This window comes from Mustela lutreola, chromosome 9 (genome assembly GCF_030435805.1).
Source record: "Mustela lutreola isolate mMusLut2 chromosome 9, mMusLut2.pri, whole genome shotgun sequence".
Lineage (NCBI taxonomy): Eukaryota > Metazoa > Chordata > Mammalia > Carnivora > Mustelidae > Mustela > Mustela lutreola.
In genome coordinates this window covers 131,383,453-131,401,247 of record NC_081298.1, presented here as the reverse complement: position 1 = coordinate 131,401,247, position 17,795 = coordinate 131,383,453, and positions in this window count along the sequence as shown.

Below are 17,795 nucleotides of genomic sequence, written 5' to 3'. Positions count from 1 at the left end.
AAAATGACCTGACGTGGGAGCTTCCCATCCCGTCTTCAGTCCCTTTGCACGGGGTAGAACGAGGCGGCTGGAGTGAGAGGAGACAGGCAGAGTGGCAGGCAGGCTGGTGGGCTTTGGCGGGTGAGAGGAGGGGCTCCCCACCATGGGAAGTTGGAGAGAATTCTGCCTCAGACACTAAAGGTGCAAAGATGAGGGGACCCCTGAAGATGAATCTCAAAGGCCAGAGGTACTGCTGTCAATTGTGGACAACTGAGCTAGACCCAAGGGGAAAAGCCCCACCCATGGCTGCCCCTGAGAAAGCTCCTCGCTCTTGCCTTCCTCTGCCAGGAAGCACTCCCTTCAGTGGGAAGTGCATGGACTTTAGGGTCAAGTCTGTGATTGGTCCTTCCTAGATGTGTGACCTCGGGAAAGTCACTTAACCTCTCTGAGCCTCAGTTTCCACCTCTGCGAATGAGGACAATATCACTCATCTGACTGTTGTTGGGAGGATTGGCGATCCCGAGCGTGAAGCCCTCAGAGCCCGGCAGGTGGGAGGCATGACCACGTCAGCATGATGGTCCCGGCCCCCTCAGAGGGCAGGGTGCTGCAGTGGGGTTGATCAAAGCCAGTTCAGAGTGTGGAGGGGCTCCTCCATGAAGACCCAGAGTGGTCAGCAAATTTTCCAGTGCAGGCATGGATGGGGCTCTCTGATAAGTCCCAGGGGCTGGCTGGTGCACAGGACAGACATCCCGCAGCCAGCAGGGAGCAGTCGCTGTCTCAGGGGGTGCCCTGATGCCACTCATTCAGCCAGGGGCAGGAGGGGGCCTGCAGAAGCAAGAAGGAAGGGCCAGCGGAGGGGCAGGGGGCTGGGCAGCAGGGTCCACGCCTGCACGAGGCTGGCAGGTGGGACTTAGCCCATCGGATTCCGAGGACTTCTCAGGAGCCACTGGCTGGGAGCTCAAGGGGACAAGAGCAAGAGCTTCCAGAACATGGCCTGACTCTGGGGGCGCTGAGCAGCCAGCAGGCACCGGCCAGGGGTGCGGGCGAACTAAGGGCTCAGGAGTCTGAGGGGAAGAACTACCAACCAGGAACAGCCCCCAGTGTGCCTGGCCTTTTTGTCTCTATCTTCTCAAATTATCCTCATGATCACCACTTGGTTTTTACAGACGAAAACATCAGGCGCAGAGAAAGTTAATAGGCTTTGCGTCAGGTCCCAGTAGGGAAGAACCCGAGCCAGACTGTGAACCCTGGTCTGTCGATCACTTTCTTTTGAACCAGACGGAGAAGAAGGAAAAAGCAAGTGGGCCCCAGAGGGTGAGATCTTGTTTGTTGGGAACCCAACCCCAGAGAGCTTTGTGGGAGAGCTGGTGTGAGGGCCCTGCCCTCACCAGGGAGCCTGAAAGGGCCCGAGAGGGCTGGACAGGAAAGGCAGGTTTCCTGCGGCCTTGGCCTCGGGCTCTGGGGCAGCCGGGCCAGACCAAGAAGATCTGGCAGAACAGGCCCATTGGCGGCCACCACTGCCCACTAGGCCAGCCGCTCACAACCTCTAGACGCAAGCACCCCCTTACCCCAGCCCCGGTCCCCCGTGATAGCCTCTGGAGTGGCAAAACTTAGGAAACTACCTTTACCGACAGTATGGAGGAAAGGGAGCACAGGGTTGGCGCAGCGAGGGTCCCCTGGGCCCCTTACCACTCCTCCCAGTGGGCCAGGTGCCGTCCTTGTGAGGGGCGGCAGAAGGACATGATGGTCAACCCTGCGGCCACAGCCACGTCCTCTCATGGGGAGGGGGAGCTCCCGTGAGCCCCTTCAGACCAGGAAAGGCAGTCCTGGGAACCCACGCAGGACAGACGGCATGGAGAAGCAGCTGCCGCGGGGCCCTTGGAAGCCTGGTTCGCACAGCAGCGTCCATCAGAGGTCGCCCTGCTACTGGGCCCTGGATGGATTCCACCCCCATGGCCAACTTCCCCTACATGCGGCCCAGGGGGGGCTGAAGGCCACGTTCCCACGCCGCTCCTGCTGGAGTCCGGCCAGGCCCCAGGCAGCGCCTCTCACCGCCGTGCCAGCTCACAGCCCTGAGCACCTCAGGGCTTGGTCTGAGGGGAATCAGGCAGTCTCAGTTACCTGCCAAGAGATCCCACACAATCAATGCCTCTTTATTTCCTGAACTGCCCCATGCTCCACCAACGGCTCTGGTCAGACCCGCAGTCTCTTCCCGTGCAGGCAACCCCCTGTGGGGTCTTGGTGGAAATGGAGACGTCCCTGGTGCCTGCACCAATGGGCGAGCCGGATCCCGAGTCCTCGCCCATGCCCCCTGCTGGGAGGGGCCGGCAGAAGGGGACTTGAACTACCTGGGGACCTGAATCCGTTTATTCCCTCAACAGATACAAGGATGCTTGAATGTCCACCACCTTCCAGGCGCTGGGGTCATACAGCACGATTAAGGCAAAGCGAGTGGCAGCCCACGGACCTGACCTGAGCAAGTGGGTTCTCTGGCCCCATGTCCGCGCTGTCAGTGAGAGGGTCTTTAGGGGGCCCCCGGCCGGCAGCGGTTGCTTACTATGTGCAGGCCTTGGCGAGGCTGCGCCTTAATGCTGGGGCAGATGAGAAGAGATCCTAAGTGGCCCAAGCCGGCTAGGGGTTGTGGACGCCCTCACAGGCTCCCGTGGTCAGGCAGGGAGGCCCCAGCAGCCACGGATAAACCCGAAGTTGCAGATGGGACCCTCTGGGTCCCTTCAGTCCTCGCTTGGCTAGAAGACACTGACAGTCAATGAGCAGATCTCCAGATCACGGTGGTCCTCCCAGGGACCCCTCACTGGCCACGGCCAAGTCAGGGAAGGACCTGCCCTCTGGCTTTTCATCTGCCATGGCCACAGAGGAAGGTACCCGAGAGCCTGAGCTCCCTGGAAGTTTCTAGATGAAGCTTTCCAGTAGGAAACCAGGGTAAAGGCCTCAGCCTGTGAACAAGACTTCCCTACTCGATGGGACCAGGCAGGGCTAATTCAAAGAAACGCCTTTTATGGCTTCCATGACAAACTGGCCAGTGTCCTGGAGACCGGGCATTCCAGCATCCCGGCTGCCTTTCGCACCCTACCTTGCCTGTCACAGCCCTCATCCCTCCACGGAAGACGACTGGTGAGCTGAGCCCCTTCACACCCACATGGAGAGACCAGGGTGAGACCTGGGGGTACAGGGTTCTCGGGTATGGGAAGGATAGACACCCCCAAAGAGCAGGAGCAGAGGTTGTTGGGGGGCACTGTAGCAGGAGAGCTACAGAGGGATGCACGCAGGGGAGGTCTCCAGAATCCAGCACAGGGCCTCGGGGGGCCTGGAAACAAGCCCTGCCCTCTGGGTGCCAGGACCTGTCTGACCCTGGGCCAATCATGAGCTTGTCAGAGCCTGAAAACGAAGTGAGTCAAGGAGATAAGACAGTGCATCAGCCAGGAATCTTACGGGCCTCCCGAATCCCTTCACCTCCAGGGAGCATTCTGTCTCTGCTGTTCCTCCTACGTCGCACAGGTAGAGAGCGTGCCGATGACAGCGGGGGGCTCCTCCAGCACGTGGCATGAGACCATCACATGTGGCCTCGCTGGGGAGTGTGAGGCAGTGGACCAGGAGCATGTGGGACACCAAGGCAGCCTGGGACATCGTGCCAAGGCTGCCACTTGTCTGCCATGTGACCCGGGCAACTTCCTTCAGCTCATCTATAAAATGGGCCAGTAATGGTGTCCTCCAATGCTCTGGGACCAATCAGTTGAGCCAAAGGAAGTGGGCCTGTGGGGAAAGAGCAGGCGCTGTGCCTGTGTGCGTACACACACACACACACACACACACACACACACACACAAGGAACTCCTGCTCTTGTCGGTGTTGGTGTTGTTTGGGCCCAGCAGTCAATTGTTCTATGACACGCACAGTCACAATGAGGATAAGCTTCCCATAGTCACCATGTCCCCCCAAATTCCTATGTGGAGGCACTGGTCCCCACTACCTCAGAAAGTGATGGCATGTGGAGAGCGGGACTTCAAGGAGGTGACCAAGGCTAAGCCGGGTCCAAATCCAATCTAGCTGGTGGTCTTATAAGAAGACAGAGACACCAGGAAAGGCCACGTGAGGACACAGGGAAAAGGTGACCATCTGCGAGCCCAGGAGAGAGGCCTCAGGAGAAAACCACCCACCAACACCTTGATCTTGGACTTCCAGCCTACCTGTGAGGTTGGAAGCTGTGAAAAAACAAATTTCTGTTGTTTAAGCCCCCAACCTGTGGTGCCTTGCTCTGGAGGCCCCAGGACACGAATACAGTAACAGAAGGGATCCCCCAAGGGGCCTCCTTGCTTGTCCCAAAAGCTCCTCTAAGGCCTTCTCCCAGGCGGTATTTCCCTGGACCTGGGCGCTGCTGGGCAGGACAGGCTCCTCTCTCAGCCGTCGCCCTTTCTCACCAGCCACGGCCAGACCATCAGCCCTCTCAAGCGTCCCTGGCGCTCAGGGCCTGTCCCCGGCTTGCAGCCTCGCGGCTGAGGTGAGGCCTGCTTCCACCCAGTAGGGCACGGTTAGCCCCTCCACGGGCGTCTGGGGCTAGGTGTGGGCACCTCTCACCTGTGCCACTTCTGGGCCCTCAACCCACTTATTCTCTCACCTGGCTCCCAGCCAGCTTGAAAACCCCTCCAGGAGGGCTCAGCAAGTATTTCCTGAGGCTGAGGGCTCAGAGCTCCTCCGGAACGCCAGTTGGGGTTTCCGGTTCTCCCCTAGCTGACCAGGGTACTCAGGACAACCCTGGAGCCAAAGGAGAGGCGGGAACTGATAGAGGAGCAGGAGACTGGGCATGACGGCCCATCTCCCCTCAGGCCTGGTCCCCGGGGAGGGCACATCTTCTTCAGCAACACTGTCGGCTTGAACCAGAACTGGGAGCCCTACTGGACATGACAGCTGCTTCTTGCTGTGATCCCCGACTGGACGACCTCTTGGCCCCGCAGGGCCCTCAGCCTGAGGTCAGGAGTCTCACCACACCACGTGAGCAGCCGGGGCCTGTGGACCTGAGGCTGCTCTGGCCCCCAAAGCCTGATGACCAGGAGGCCACGAGAGAAGACAGTCAAGCTGAGAGGCCCAGCACGGTGTCCGGAGCTGAACTGACACCCGGCCCTTTTGTACTGGCCTCAAGGCGGGGAAAGACTCTTTCTCTCCTCAGCCCTTAAGGACTGTCTCCGCCCTCCCCTCTCAGGGGGAGCTTCCTCTGAACCTGGAGACCTTCCTGCTCTGCCTGAGCTGGTCTCCTTTATCCCGGCTGCACTGCAGGGACGCGATGAGAGAGGGCGACAGGCAAGGGTTTCCCCCCCTTGGATGGATGGCTGCTTTGATGGGTCCACTCATTCATTCGTTCAATAAGAATTTATGAAGCATCTTTCTGTGGCAGCTACTGTGCTCGGCCCTGGCCCACGGTGGGTGAGAAAGCTGTGGAAAAGGCCTGTTGTTTGTGCAGGAGTGGATGACTAACCCAGGGATGAAGGAGCCCTTTCTCCAGAGGCAAGTGGGTGCCTGACAGTGAAGGAGAGAGACACACACACGCACCCCAATAAAACTCCTCTGAGAAGCTCTTTGTGGCTGGGCTGGCTCCCGGGACAGCCTGTTTGTCAGGGGCCGGGACCTAGCCCCACACTGTGCTATCTTTGTGTGCCTGGGTCCACCACAGGGGAGCGATCGCTGTACGTCGCGCTGGAGCGGGGGCGAGGAGGCCTGGGCGAGCAGGAGCGGGCGTTGCACGCAGTGATCTCATCCTTCTATCCGGCCCCCAGGTAGCTCCCCCAGCCGCTGAAAGGGCTGCTGTTGTTTTGACCTCGGAACATAGTGGGGGCTGGCAGGGGCGGCACAGGACTCTCCGCTGGTGCGGCCGAGGTCCGCAGGAATATTTGAGACGCTTCTCAAATGAGACCATTCTCTAGATCAGGCCCGAACTCTGGGCTGTCCAAAGGCCCATGTCGGGGAATGTGGCTGGAGAGAAACAGGTCGCACTTATCTGACAGAATTCTCGTGTGGGCACCCAACATGGTGTTACTCCCTACACAACGCTGGCATATCCACTCTACCGTCTCTGTCCCCAAAGGCCACATGTTCCCCACTTTGTCCTGTATGACACTGGGAAAATAGAAATGCTTCATTGTCCCCCCACTACAACTCTAAGCTTACTTGGATCTGTAGCTGTCAACTCAACCCAATTCCTATCTAAAGCCAGCGGAGTCTTGAGCTCTGGCTCCCATCTTTCTTGCTCTGCCAGGATGTTTGCTCATGACATTCTCTTATTATCTTCCCTTCTCCGTCATGATTTTCCCTCTCCACAGGATCTTTCCCACCAACATACATAAATGCTCTAGGAGCTCCCGTCTCTTTAAAAGCAAAAATTCGGGACGCCTGGATGGCTCAGTGCATTAAAGCCTCTGCCTTCAGCTCAGGTCATGGTCTCAGGGTCCTGGGATTGAGCCCCACATCGGGCTCTCAGCTCTGCAAGAAGCCTGCTTCTCCCTCTCTCTCTGCCTGCCTCTCTGCCTACTTGTGATCTCTGTCTGTCAAATAAATAAATAAAATCTTTTTAAAAAATAATAAAATAAAAGCAAAAATCCAAACAAAAACAAAAGAAATTTTAAAATCTCTGGGTGCCCCATCTCCTCCAGCAGTGTCTGCCCTGATGGCTTGTTCTCCATCACAGTGAAATTCCTGTAGGAAGATCTCCCTCCCCGGTACTCTCACTTCTTCAGCCCCATTCTGTCCATGGACCCACCCCCACTGGCCTCCATCTCCAGCAGTCTGCTAACACTCCTGCGTCAAGGTCTCTAGCAACCTTCACATTGCTGAAGCCCGTGTCGCTTCTCTGCCGGCATGGGGGATCCCTCATCAGCGTCAGAACGGTCGCCTGGTCTCTTCCTTGACATTTCTCTTCTCTTGGTTTCAGGGAAAACCACCTCCCTACTTTACTTCTCTCTCTGTCTCTCTCTCTCGGACCATCTCAGGCCCCTCTGTTGGTTTCAGTCAACCTCTAAATGTTGGCATGTGTCAAGGCCTGGTCACCGTTCTAATAGTCTCTAAATGTGCACTACCTAGATGATCTCATCAAGGCTTTCAAACCATCTGTAAGTTGAGGGCTCCTACACTTGCATCTTCAACCCTGACCTCTCCACTCTGCTACAGGCTTGTATCTCCTTGTCATCTCTTCTGGAGATCTACCAGGTGTTTCAAAACTGACACAGGCAAAACAAAACGTTTGCTTTCTGTCCCCACCCCAAACTGATCTGCCCCGTCTTCATAACCGGTACCAGCACGCTCTCAGTGTCCCAAGACTAGCAGGCCTCCTGGGTTCCCCCTTTTCTCTTTTGAGCCATGTGATTTTCATCAATAGGTCGTGTAAATTCAACTCAGTGTATCCTGTTTTGTCCTTTCTTTTCCATGTCCGTGACGGCCTGTCTCCCCCATGGGACTGCTAGCCTCCTCTTGTTCCCTACAATCCATCCTACCACAACAGCCCGAATGATCTTGGAAGATTTCAGATAGGAGCATCGCCCTTCCCTATTGTAATTTGAATAAAACCCGGATTCCTTACCATGGTCTGCAATTATATAAAAATAGAGCCGCTGCCTGCCTCTCCGGCCTCGACTCTTCCTCATCCTTCTCTGCCTCAGCCTTCATCCTGCTGTGCGAACTCGGGGGGCCGGGCCTCGTGTCCTTCTTGGGGCAGTTCTTCCCTCTGCTTGGAATATTCTCCACCAGACTGCTGCCTGTCTCCACACCAACACTGGCTCCTTAAAAAGGCATTCTCTGACCCCTCCCAGCTCTCAAGGCTCTCAGCGGTGTCGCTACGATTTCTGTCCTCTACAGCACTCAGCCTCTTTGAAATGATCTGTTTGTTTCTGATTCAAATATTAGTCTGCTTGTTTGTTGTCTCCCCCCGGCCCACCCGCACTGAGGGGGAAGCTCCATGAGAGCAGGTAGCTTCTCCATCATGCTCATTTCCACATCGCCTGGGTCCAGAACGGTGCCTGGTACCCTAGCAGGTGTTCAGTAAAGAACTGTCCCTCAAATGAACACACGGAAACCAGGCAGGGGAAGGGAGATGGGAGCAGAACGTGTCGTGATCCCTGCCCCCAAGCACTCAAACGTGGAGGCCCAACGGAGACAACTGGCATTTATAATGCGATGTGATAAGGGCTTCCATAAATTTCAGGGCCTGTGCTGGGGGGCCCCTCAAAAAAACACCTACCCAGAGTGTGTGGGAGTCTGTGCGGAGCGGTTTCCTGGGGAAGCTGTGTCCGAGCTGAGATCTACCGGAGGACAGGCTGTGCAGGGGAGAGGGAGGTAGAGGAGTGTTTCAGGTAGGGACACCTGACCATGCAAAGCCAGAGGAGAGGAGAGTACAGTGAGGGGGTCAGAGGATCGCCCCACGCAGACCATCCGACCTGCTCGACTGGAGAAGGGGTGCTACTGCCTCCCTGGGCTGCTTGAAGGGGGGAGGCCATCATCTGACGCAGGGCACGCCTCCTCCATCGGTCCCTTCCACATGACCCACTGGGCTCTGACAACGTGCCGGGACCTGCGCTAGCTGCTGGGGAGTCAGAAAGGAGAGGGCTGAGGCCTCTGTGGTTGGAGAACCTGAGCGGAGCTATGAAGTCTCAGCCAAAGGCCACACCATGACCCCGCAGCCACTCTGCGGAGGGCACTTCTGGGTTCCTCTGCCACACATGTGCCTGGGCTTCAAGGCTGAACCAGGGACACTCCTGCCAGCCCTGCAGGGACTTGTCCCGGAACCAGTCTCACTGCCTCTCTTTCTGTTTCCATGATCACACATGCAGGTGTGCACATCACCTTTGCTCTGGTCACACGCACACACCCATACAGGTGCCTATGCCCTCACACACTCACCCACCCCGCCCCAAGCAGGGAACCCAGTGTGCAGAAATCCACAGCTCACATAACCCGCTTGAGCCCTCCAGAAACTCCCAGGCTTCTTAGAAGGACCACGTGGGTTCCAGAAACATTCACTTCCCAAAACATTTATAATATTATAGACAAAGTAGTACAAGGTATTGAAATTGGAACCACATGTATACTGCATGACAGGGTTACTGAAGCAGGCCTCTTGGGAAAAGAGAATTTGAGTCAGGTCTTGAAGTCAGTCATGGAAACGTGAAAATGAACAGAAAAGAGGGTTTGGGGCTGATTTTGGATTTAGACACACTGAATCAGGCTACAAAAAAAAGATTATGTATTGATGGACGCATGGAACTGAAAAGTCAGGGTTGTTCTGGCTTCAGGCAGTGTTGGAGGAAGGACAGAAGGATGTCTTTCTGTATTTCCCAATTGGATTCTCCCCTTATGGGATACCAGGCTGATTTTAGCAACTTAAGTGACTAGAAACTATTTTTGCCAAGAACTCCTGCAGAAGGGGCCCCTGGGTGGCTCAGTGGGTTAAAGCCTCTGCCTTCGGCTCAGGTCATGGTCCCAGGGTAATGGGATCGAGCCCCACATTGGGCTCTCTGCTCGGCAGGGAGCCTCCTTTCCCCCTCTCTCTCTCTCTGTCTGCCTCTCTGCCTACTTGTGATCTCTGTCTGTCAAATAAATAAATAAAATCTTTAAAATCTTAAAAAAAAAAAAAAAAAAAAGAACTCCCGCAGAAAAAGCATGGAGGACTCTGACTGGTCTTGTCTGAGATCCCATGCCCACTTGCGAACCAATCCTGAAGGCCGTCTATCTGGAGTTCTCTGACTGGCTAAGCCTGAGACACGGATCGACTTCTCAAGCAGCCCTGCCTCACCCAAACCACGTGGAGTAGGTTTCTTAAGGGGAGGAGGGGCCCTGTTTTCAGAAGCAAGGAATGGCCACTAGACAGGTGAGCAGACAGAAATCCAATACCCCTTCCTTAAATATCAGTCCCTCCCTGTGCTATAGCATTTTACACTTTTAAACTTTTCCACATAACTTGTCCAGTATGCGCATCAGGAGACAATCGTGAACCAGGCATGGGTATCCCCCCCACACACACTTTACCCTAGATTAAGAGCAGTTGCAGATGTGATTGAACTTGATTTTTCTTTTCTACTATGATAGAGAATCAACTTGCAGTCCCTTGAGCCATCTCCTCTGTAAGGACAAGCGACCTTGGAGCGCCCGGTTGAAGCTTCTCTCAGAAGCGGGGGGTGGGGGGTTAGCTCTTGACACTGAGCTTGAGGTGCCGTTGGGACATCTGGATGGAACAGCCCAGGAGGCAGCTGGGTGTATGAGCCTGGGACTTCCCCCATGATGGCCAGACGCTCACCGCCAAGCTCAAGGCTGTTTTCAGCCTGTGCATTAAAGTGGCCAGTCAGTGGACAACAGGGTCAAGGCCGTGAGCACAGGCAGGATGTGTGGCTGGAGTGGGGAGGGGGTTGTATAAAGGAGATTGGGCTGAGATCGGCACGGGGTTGAGAGGACAGGATCATCACCGACCTCCCAGGCCACCCCTCATGTCCCTCCTCGAGGCCTCAGCTCTTACCTGTCACTCTGCAGGGCTGCGTAAGCTGGTTTCCAACGATGGTCCCCAGTGAGGCACACTCAGGCCATGAGGGAGTCCCCCTTCTGCGCCGAATCCAGGTTGGCCGGGAACGCACACTGTTCAACAGAACGTGGCAGAGGTCTTCAGTGTCAATGCCAGCCTTAGCCTTTAGGAGAAACAGCAACGTCTACATCCTATCTCTTGGAAGGTTTGCTTTTGAGATCCTGGAGTCGCCACGTAAGATATCTGGCTACCCTGTTGAAGGGACCATGTGGAGAGCCCATACAGAGAGGAAGAGAGTTTCAACTGTCCAACCTGAGGATGACTCCAGCCCCAGCCTCGATCTGAGTGCCCCTGCTGGGGACACCCCGAAGCAAGGCCTGCAGAACCAGCCGGCTGAACCCAGGAATCCACAGAACCATGAGAGAGAATTAAATAGTGGTTGTTGTAAAGCACTGAGTTTTGGAGCAGCCTGTTAAACAGATTAACAAGAACATTCTTCCTTGGAGGAGACTGACTGGTATTCCTGAATCTTGTGCCCACTTCTTCCCTGCCCCCCAAAGCCTAAGATGGTTAAGTCAGGTCTTGGTTAATAACCAAGTGAATTATCATATTGATAACCATTCCAAGCAAGCCGGCCAGTTTTTAGGACAAGTCTAGAAATGGACGCATACGTGCCATCAGACTCTAGGGCTGAACTTCTAAAAATCACAGTTCCCACAGGGTCAGAGACCAAGACAAGGGGACTCTATCTCTGGGTGGTGGCCCAGAGAAGCAGATGGCAGAGCTCAGGTACCCCTCAGATGCCCTTGCATGGCTTGAGGTGGAAGGCCCTAGGGGAGGGGTAGGATGCTTGAGCCACCTCCCAGCCTGGGTGACAGAGAAGTGGGCCACCTGAACAGAGCCCCACTGGCTCACTCAGGACCAGGTCCCTCCAATATTGTCCCAGCACCCCAGACCCCGTGCTTCTGCTGCAACCCCCATGCCTCATTGGCCCCGGACCGGCTCTTTGCTGACTCCCGTCTTTGCAGCCCTGAACACCACTCGCAACCTTGATCACTTCCCTATGCTTGGGACACTTTCCTTCTCTTTCCTCCAGATCTCCAGGTTCACAGGGTCATTGTCATATGTGGCTTGAACGTGTCGTGTACGACTCTTATCCCACTGCTAGGCCTTGAGCTTCTAGAAGGCAGGTACTGTGGCTCCATTTTGCCCTCTAATACATTCCTTCACTCAACAATCTACTATCTGCCAGTGTCTCTGTTTGGTACAGAAGGTGAAAAAGTATTGTGCTTGACCAGGAGGTGGGTTTGGTCCAGCTGGATGGACAAGCGTGAATGTGCACAATTATTACACACCAATATAATCCTAGAATGAAGGTGTGTGCACAACACAGCGGGGACCCTGAGAAGTACCCAGGTCAGCCTTGGGGGAAGCGGGCTAACAGATAAAATTCTCTGTGGTTATTGCATGCCAGGCTCTGTTCAAAGCACGTCACTTGTTTTTATTTATGTTTTCATTATTTTGAAGTGCTTAAAAGAGTAAGCTCTTATTATAGGCAGATGTAGATACAATAGGTAAATGTACACAAACTGTAAAAAATTCAGAAGGCACTAATGTCACCCAAAGAGGCTTCCCAGAGGAGCGCACCCCTGCCCGTGTTTTGTGCCTTCCAGACATCCTGTACTTTATGAATCTAAGTCTGCATGTACACGTGTTCACATGCACACTCACCACACACATGCAGTCTTTGTGTAGATGGTTGCACAATACTCTGCATGGGTTTTTTTTAAAAATGTATTTAACGTATCCTAGAGCTCCTTTCATACTACCGTAGGGATACCTCATTCTTGGCTAAAGACAACACATTGCCGTAGTATTCCATTATATGACTATACTGTAATCTGTTAAACCAGTCATCTATTAATGGCAATTAATGCTTTTTTCAAACTGTTCACTATTTCAAATAATGCTACGCTGGATAACCCTGTGAATATGTTATTCTGAACAAGGGTCATATATTTACAGTAGACATTCATAGAAGTAGAATTGTTGGATCAAGGGTAAGTACCATTAAAATTCTAACAGCCCTCCATCTGACATTTTGTTCTTAGAGACACACCACTAAGCTTTTCAAAGCTTTTCCTCTAATCTCCTACTACAACTCCCTTCTGCCATGGCCCAGAGACCCAGCAAAGGCCAGCAGAGGAGAAAGAGGGGGAAAGGGAACATCATTTCCTTTAAAATTCTCTCCTTTTTCCTCCTTTATCTTATAAATATAAATTTCATATACAAATGTTCTATGTAAATTTCATATTGCATATGAAATTCATATTCAATCACATTTAATCATGCAAATAATGTATTTATAGAATGTAAACATACAGAGACAATTTGACAGGGGAGCGTGTGCTCAACTTGTAGCTGCCTTGGGACACAGACCTGGGCCATCTGAGAAGGGCAGACAGTTCCCTGGGGCGAGCCCCAGGCGAAGTTTGGCCTGCCGCAAGTCCAGCCGTGGGTTGTCGAGGCTCACAGGCCAGCATGCGGCATTTTTGCTCCCATCAGTTTGGGTTGAGTTTGCCCCGGCCCCCAGGAGAGACCGCGTGAGGCTGCAGGTGGAGGGGCCTCCTGGGGGCGTGGATGTTCAGGGGTGCCCGCCGGGAGCTCAAGAGGGGTGAAGCAGGCAGATCGGGAGTGGGAAAGGTGCTCATACAGAGAAAGCCAGAGAGCAGAGGTGAAGCAGGAGGCATTCCCAGCACTGGCACGGCTCCGAGCGGCTGGGACATCCCGGGTGAGGTTTTGTGATTAATCTGATTCATCCCAATCTTTCAGATGAAGCGACCAGACTTTCACCCAAGCAGTGATCACAGACGTCAACGAAAAATTGGTTTCAGTTTCCCGCAATCCCTGAGCATCCCCGCCCAGGGTTCGGATCTGTGAGACCCACCCCTGGCTCCGTGACCCGGTTGCCCCCAAGGGCAGTCACCTTTGGAGACCAGGCATCAGATAGGCCCCACGGGGCTTCACCTAGGGCGCCTGTCACTGCGGACAGTGAGCTGCCTCTCCCCGGCTCTGTGCAGGAGGCGGCTGCCAAGGAGACGGGCCGCGGGTGTGCTAGAGCCCCTCCCGGAGTAGATGTGTGTACGGGTGTGCGCACGCTGGGCATACACAGGGGCCAATAACTGCTTCCCCGCTGGACCCTCAGGAACATTCTCCAGTATTTGCTTTTCCTCCAAAGTCAATACCTTATCTCAAGCGGCCTTTTGGAGCTTCGCCCCCACAGCTGGGCGAGGCAAGGAATGAGAGCCCAAGGCTGGCAGGAGAGGACTCTGCCCTGTGTGGTGTCTCTCTCTCCTGGGACTGAGGAGGCCCTTGGCAATCCCGGAGTACCTCCCCCACCCCCCTTCTCGGCCTCCCTGGGCTACAGACACAGTGCTCTCTGAAAGCACCATGGCTCAAGCCTGAGCTCCTACGGCACAAAGCCCTGCAGACTCCGTGGCTCAAAACAGCAAGATGGATTACCTTCCAGTTCCAGAAGACGCAAGTCCACAAAAATGGGGCTTAAGGGGCAAAAATCAGGATGTTCCTTCTGGAGGCTCTGGGAAGGAATCGATTTCTTTACCTTTTCCAGCTGCAGAATGCCACCTCCTCTCTTGGCTCCGAGCCCCTTCCTCCACCGGCAAGGCTAACAGGGTGCCCTTTTCCAGACTCTCCCTTCCTGACCGCTGTGTGGGGGTCACACCTTCTCTCTCGGAGCCTGACACTCCTGCTTCCCTCTTGTAAGGACCTTTGTGATTGCCTTGAGGGCTGGCCCCGATCATTGAGGATCATCTCCTTAATTTAATTCCAACTACGCAGTCCCCTGTACCACAGGAAGCAGCTGATTCCCAGACTGCGGGGATTGGGACAAGGAGGTGTTCAGGAGACGCTGTGCCCGCCGGAGATCGCCCTGAGCCGTGGCGCCTACAAGCTGCTCATTACAGTGATACGCAGAATAATGGCTGATGGCCAGCTCCCTCTGGGGCTCAGGTAGAGGCCACCCCATGCGCCCAGGCGTGGGGCTGCATCCGCCCGGAGGGGACACTTTTCTCTAATTCCCGCAAAGTTACCGTAGGGACCGGCAGAGGCCCTTCCTGCAACGCCCACCCACTTCCCTCCCTTCCTCCGCCTGACCAAAATCTACGCATTCTTCACAACTCAGCTCAGCGCAGAACATTTCCCTACCTTTACCCTGTGATGCCCCCACATTCTCAGCTGGGCTGGTCACACCTTCCCTGCGCTTCCACTCTACCCCAGACTTTCCATATCCTGGCACTGACCACAGGGCACGGGGAGTGTCTCTCTGTAATTCTGCCTGGACAAGATCAGCCTGGGGCCCAGAAGCTTCTCCTGGTGCCTCGCTATTCCCCAGGCCCTGTCATCCTTATTTCCAGGGCAGGTGCCCCTTTCAGGGTCTTCCAGCTCCTGCCTTCATCATCTTCCGTGGTACAGGCCTCAGATGGGACTATCGAGTCCCCATGAGGAACGTGGAAAGAAAGCGGAGGCCGTCCTTGTCTCAGAAGTGCCCCCAGCCCCAGGGGAGCCCACCTGCTATACTGAGGCCTGTACCTGGACCGTGAGCAGGCTGAGGTCCTGCTCCCCCAGGAGCCCAGGCTGTGGCTGAAGGGACATTAGCCAGAGAGGTGAGAAAAATCAGGGAGGCTGCATGGAGGAGGCAATCTCCAGGAAGAGGAGAGGAAGGAGCAGAGGAGGACGGACAGGGATGCCGACTAAATGAAAGAGGAGCTTTCCCAGCCCCTTCCTTCCACAGAGGCGCAGAGAAGTCGAGCCCAGTAAGCCTCTGTTCTAGCTCCCAGCCCCACACCATGCCAGAGACCACCCTTGCTCCTTCCTCCTCCGACCCTCCTCAGCGCCTGCCAGCACAGCTTGACTCCCCCTCCTTGGGAACCCTCCTCTGCTTCCACACAGAGCATGGTACCTCACTCTTCTCCCAAGGGCTCCACTCGAGCCCTTCTCCCGGGCTCCAAACCTTCCCGGTTCTTCTCCCCTCCCCTTATCCCACTTCCCATGTCCCCCTGTCTTTCCATTTTTGTCTTTGCCTTGTCAGTCTGTTTCTCTTCTTGACCGTCCATCACTGACTGTCCATCTTTGCTAGAGGCAAAGTTCCAGATGAATTTGAGTAGATTCACTGGACAGGTCTCAAAACCCACAAACCCCTCCCAGAGCTTGGATTTGTGCCAGAACCAGGGGGAGGGGTGCAGAGGGAGGGCAGCTGTCCCTGACAGAGATGGAGGTGGGGAGGGAACTGAGACCCCAGGACTAGAAACAGAAATAACTCCTTCTTCGTGGCCACGCCCCATCTCCTTGAACCCCACACCCAAGAGCTGTTAGCACTCCAAGCCAAGCCCACTCCCTGCCAGGACCGTGGGAAGGGTTTGGAGGCAGAAAGACCTTTGCATTATAAAAATCCAGGGCTGTTTTCTACTGCCACAAACCTCCCCAAATCTGGAGAGGTTCACAGAGCCACTTGACCCATTTGGGGCAGAGATGCTGAAGGGGACCAGTCAGCAGGAGGTGGATGAGGAGGCAGGACCAGCCTCAGGGGGCGGGGCTGGCAGGAGGGAGCTGGCTGAGCTTGGCCCCTGGAGGGACACCTGGTGAAGGCAAAGCATAAGGCAGGGGGGTGGGGGAGGCAGGACGCAGATTGGGGAGCTAAGGGAAGGTTCCCAGGAAGAACATGAACATGAAGTTCTACCTACCATGTCCCCATTCACAGCTGTCTTAGTTTGGGATACCCCATTAGCAGAGCCTAGGACAGGACTTGGGCTCGACTGGTTTATTGGGACTGGGACCCCAGGAAGAAGTAGGGGTGGCTCGGGAGGGCTGGTTCCTGCCACAGGCACCTGGGAATTGGCTCCAGGGGGAATGTATGGAGGAGGAAAGTCTGGGCATCTCTCCTAACCTCCTCACCCCCCTGCCCCGTGTTGAGGGTGGCCCCTGGGCACATTAGCCACCCTTCACTTGTGGGGGATGCCCAGTTTTTGTAGCTTCACAAGAAACCCTCCAGGAAAAAAGACAGCAGAGAGCTGCTGAGGCCAATGCTGAGGTGAGACCCAAACACACGCCTGGCAGGGTCCATGGTGGCTGTGCCAGACTCAGGCTGACTGAGAGCCTGTGGCCCCAAACCCCAGAAGTGTCAGTCCACAGCCACTGCTCCTCTGAAGGAGCCACCTGGCTGGGGGCTCCCCACTGCCTTACGCCATGGGCCTGCCTGATGTGGGGGGAGCTCTGTGGTCTGGGACAGAGGAGCCCACGGATGGCCACTTTCAGCAGACAACAGGGATCCGGTCTGGATGAAGGAGGGTGGAAAGCAGGAGGGCTGGACGGCTTGGAGTAGGACATTGAGAGGAATCTGGGGTGTGGCCTGGACCTCATGGTGGGGTGAGGGCCTTGGAGGGGGGTGCGGGGAGGGCATCCAAGCAGCACTGGGGAAGCTGAGGAGCGGGAGGGAGAGGGCTGTGAGTTCTTGCTCTCAGGATGTGCCCGGGGTTCATGGAAGACGAATACGTGAGGGTGGGTTTCGGGTTAAAGTATCAGCTTCAACATACGCATCTAGTGCCACTTTTCCTCCAGATCTCATGAAAACAAGAGAGGGGAAGCATGAGGAAAACCAAAGAGGGAATGACCACAGCCCAACCTGGGAAGCTGGCAGATGAGCAGGAACCAACAGAGAAAGGCATCCCAAAGCCAGCAGGGGCAAGGGGGGGGAGGGGGTGGCACCAACCCCAAGGGCAAGCAGGATGCTCAAAAGGCTTAGAAACTGGGGTAGCAGGAATCTCTGCAGGGGGGAGAAAGGGGGGGGGAAGAGGGAGTTACAAGGGGGGATTGGTTAGAGGGTGTTCAAGGACCAGTCAAGGACCCATCCTGCTGTGGGGGTGCTAAAGAGAAGGCAGGGAAACTGGGGGACCTCACCCCCAGCACTCCCTCTGCCCCAAGAACCCAAAGCGCTGGTTGATACAGCTTCCCCCTCTGGGCAGGAGGTTGGAAGAGTCTTCTTGGAAAAGCCTGGTCTGCTCAAGAGGAAAACCTTACTACTGGTGCGTTGGGCTGTCCTGACAGATGCCACACCCAGATGTCTCTCCAGCAAAGTCTGGCCAGCCCCACCCTAGAGTGACTTAAAAAAATTAATACTCCATGAGAACAAAAACAAAACACTGTTGGACATTGAAAACATGATAGCAGCAGTAGGAGGTTTGGAAGATAAAGTTGGAAGGAAAAGTTGAGGCATTCTAGAAATCAGAAGGAA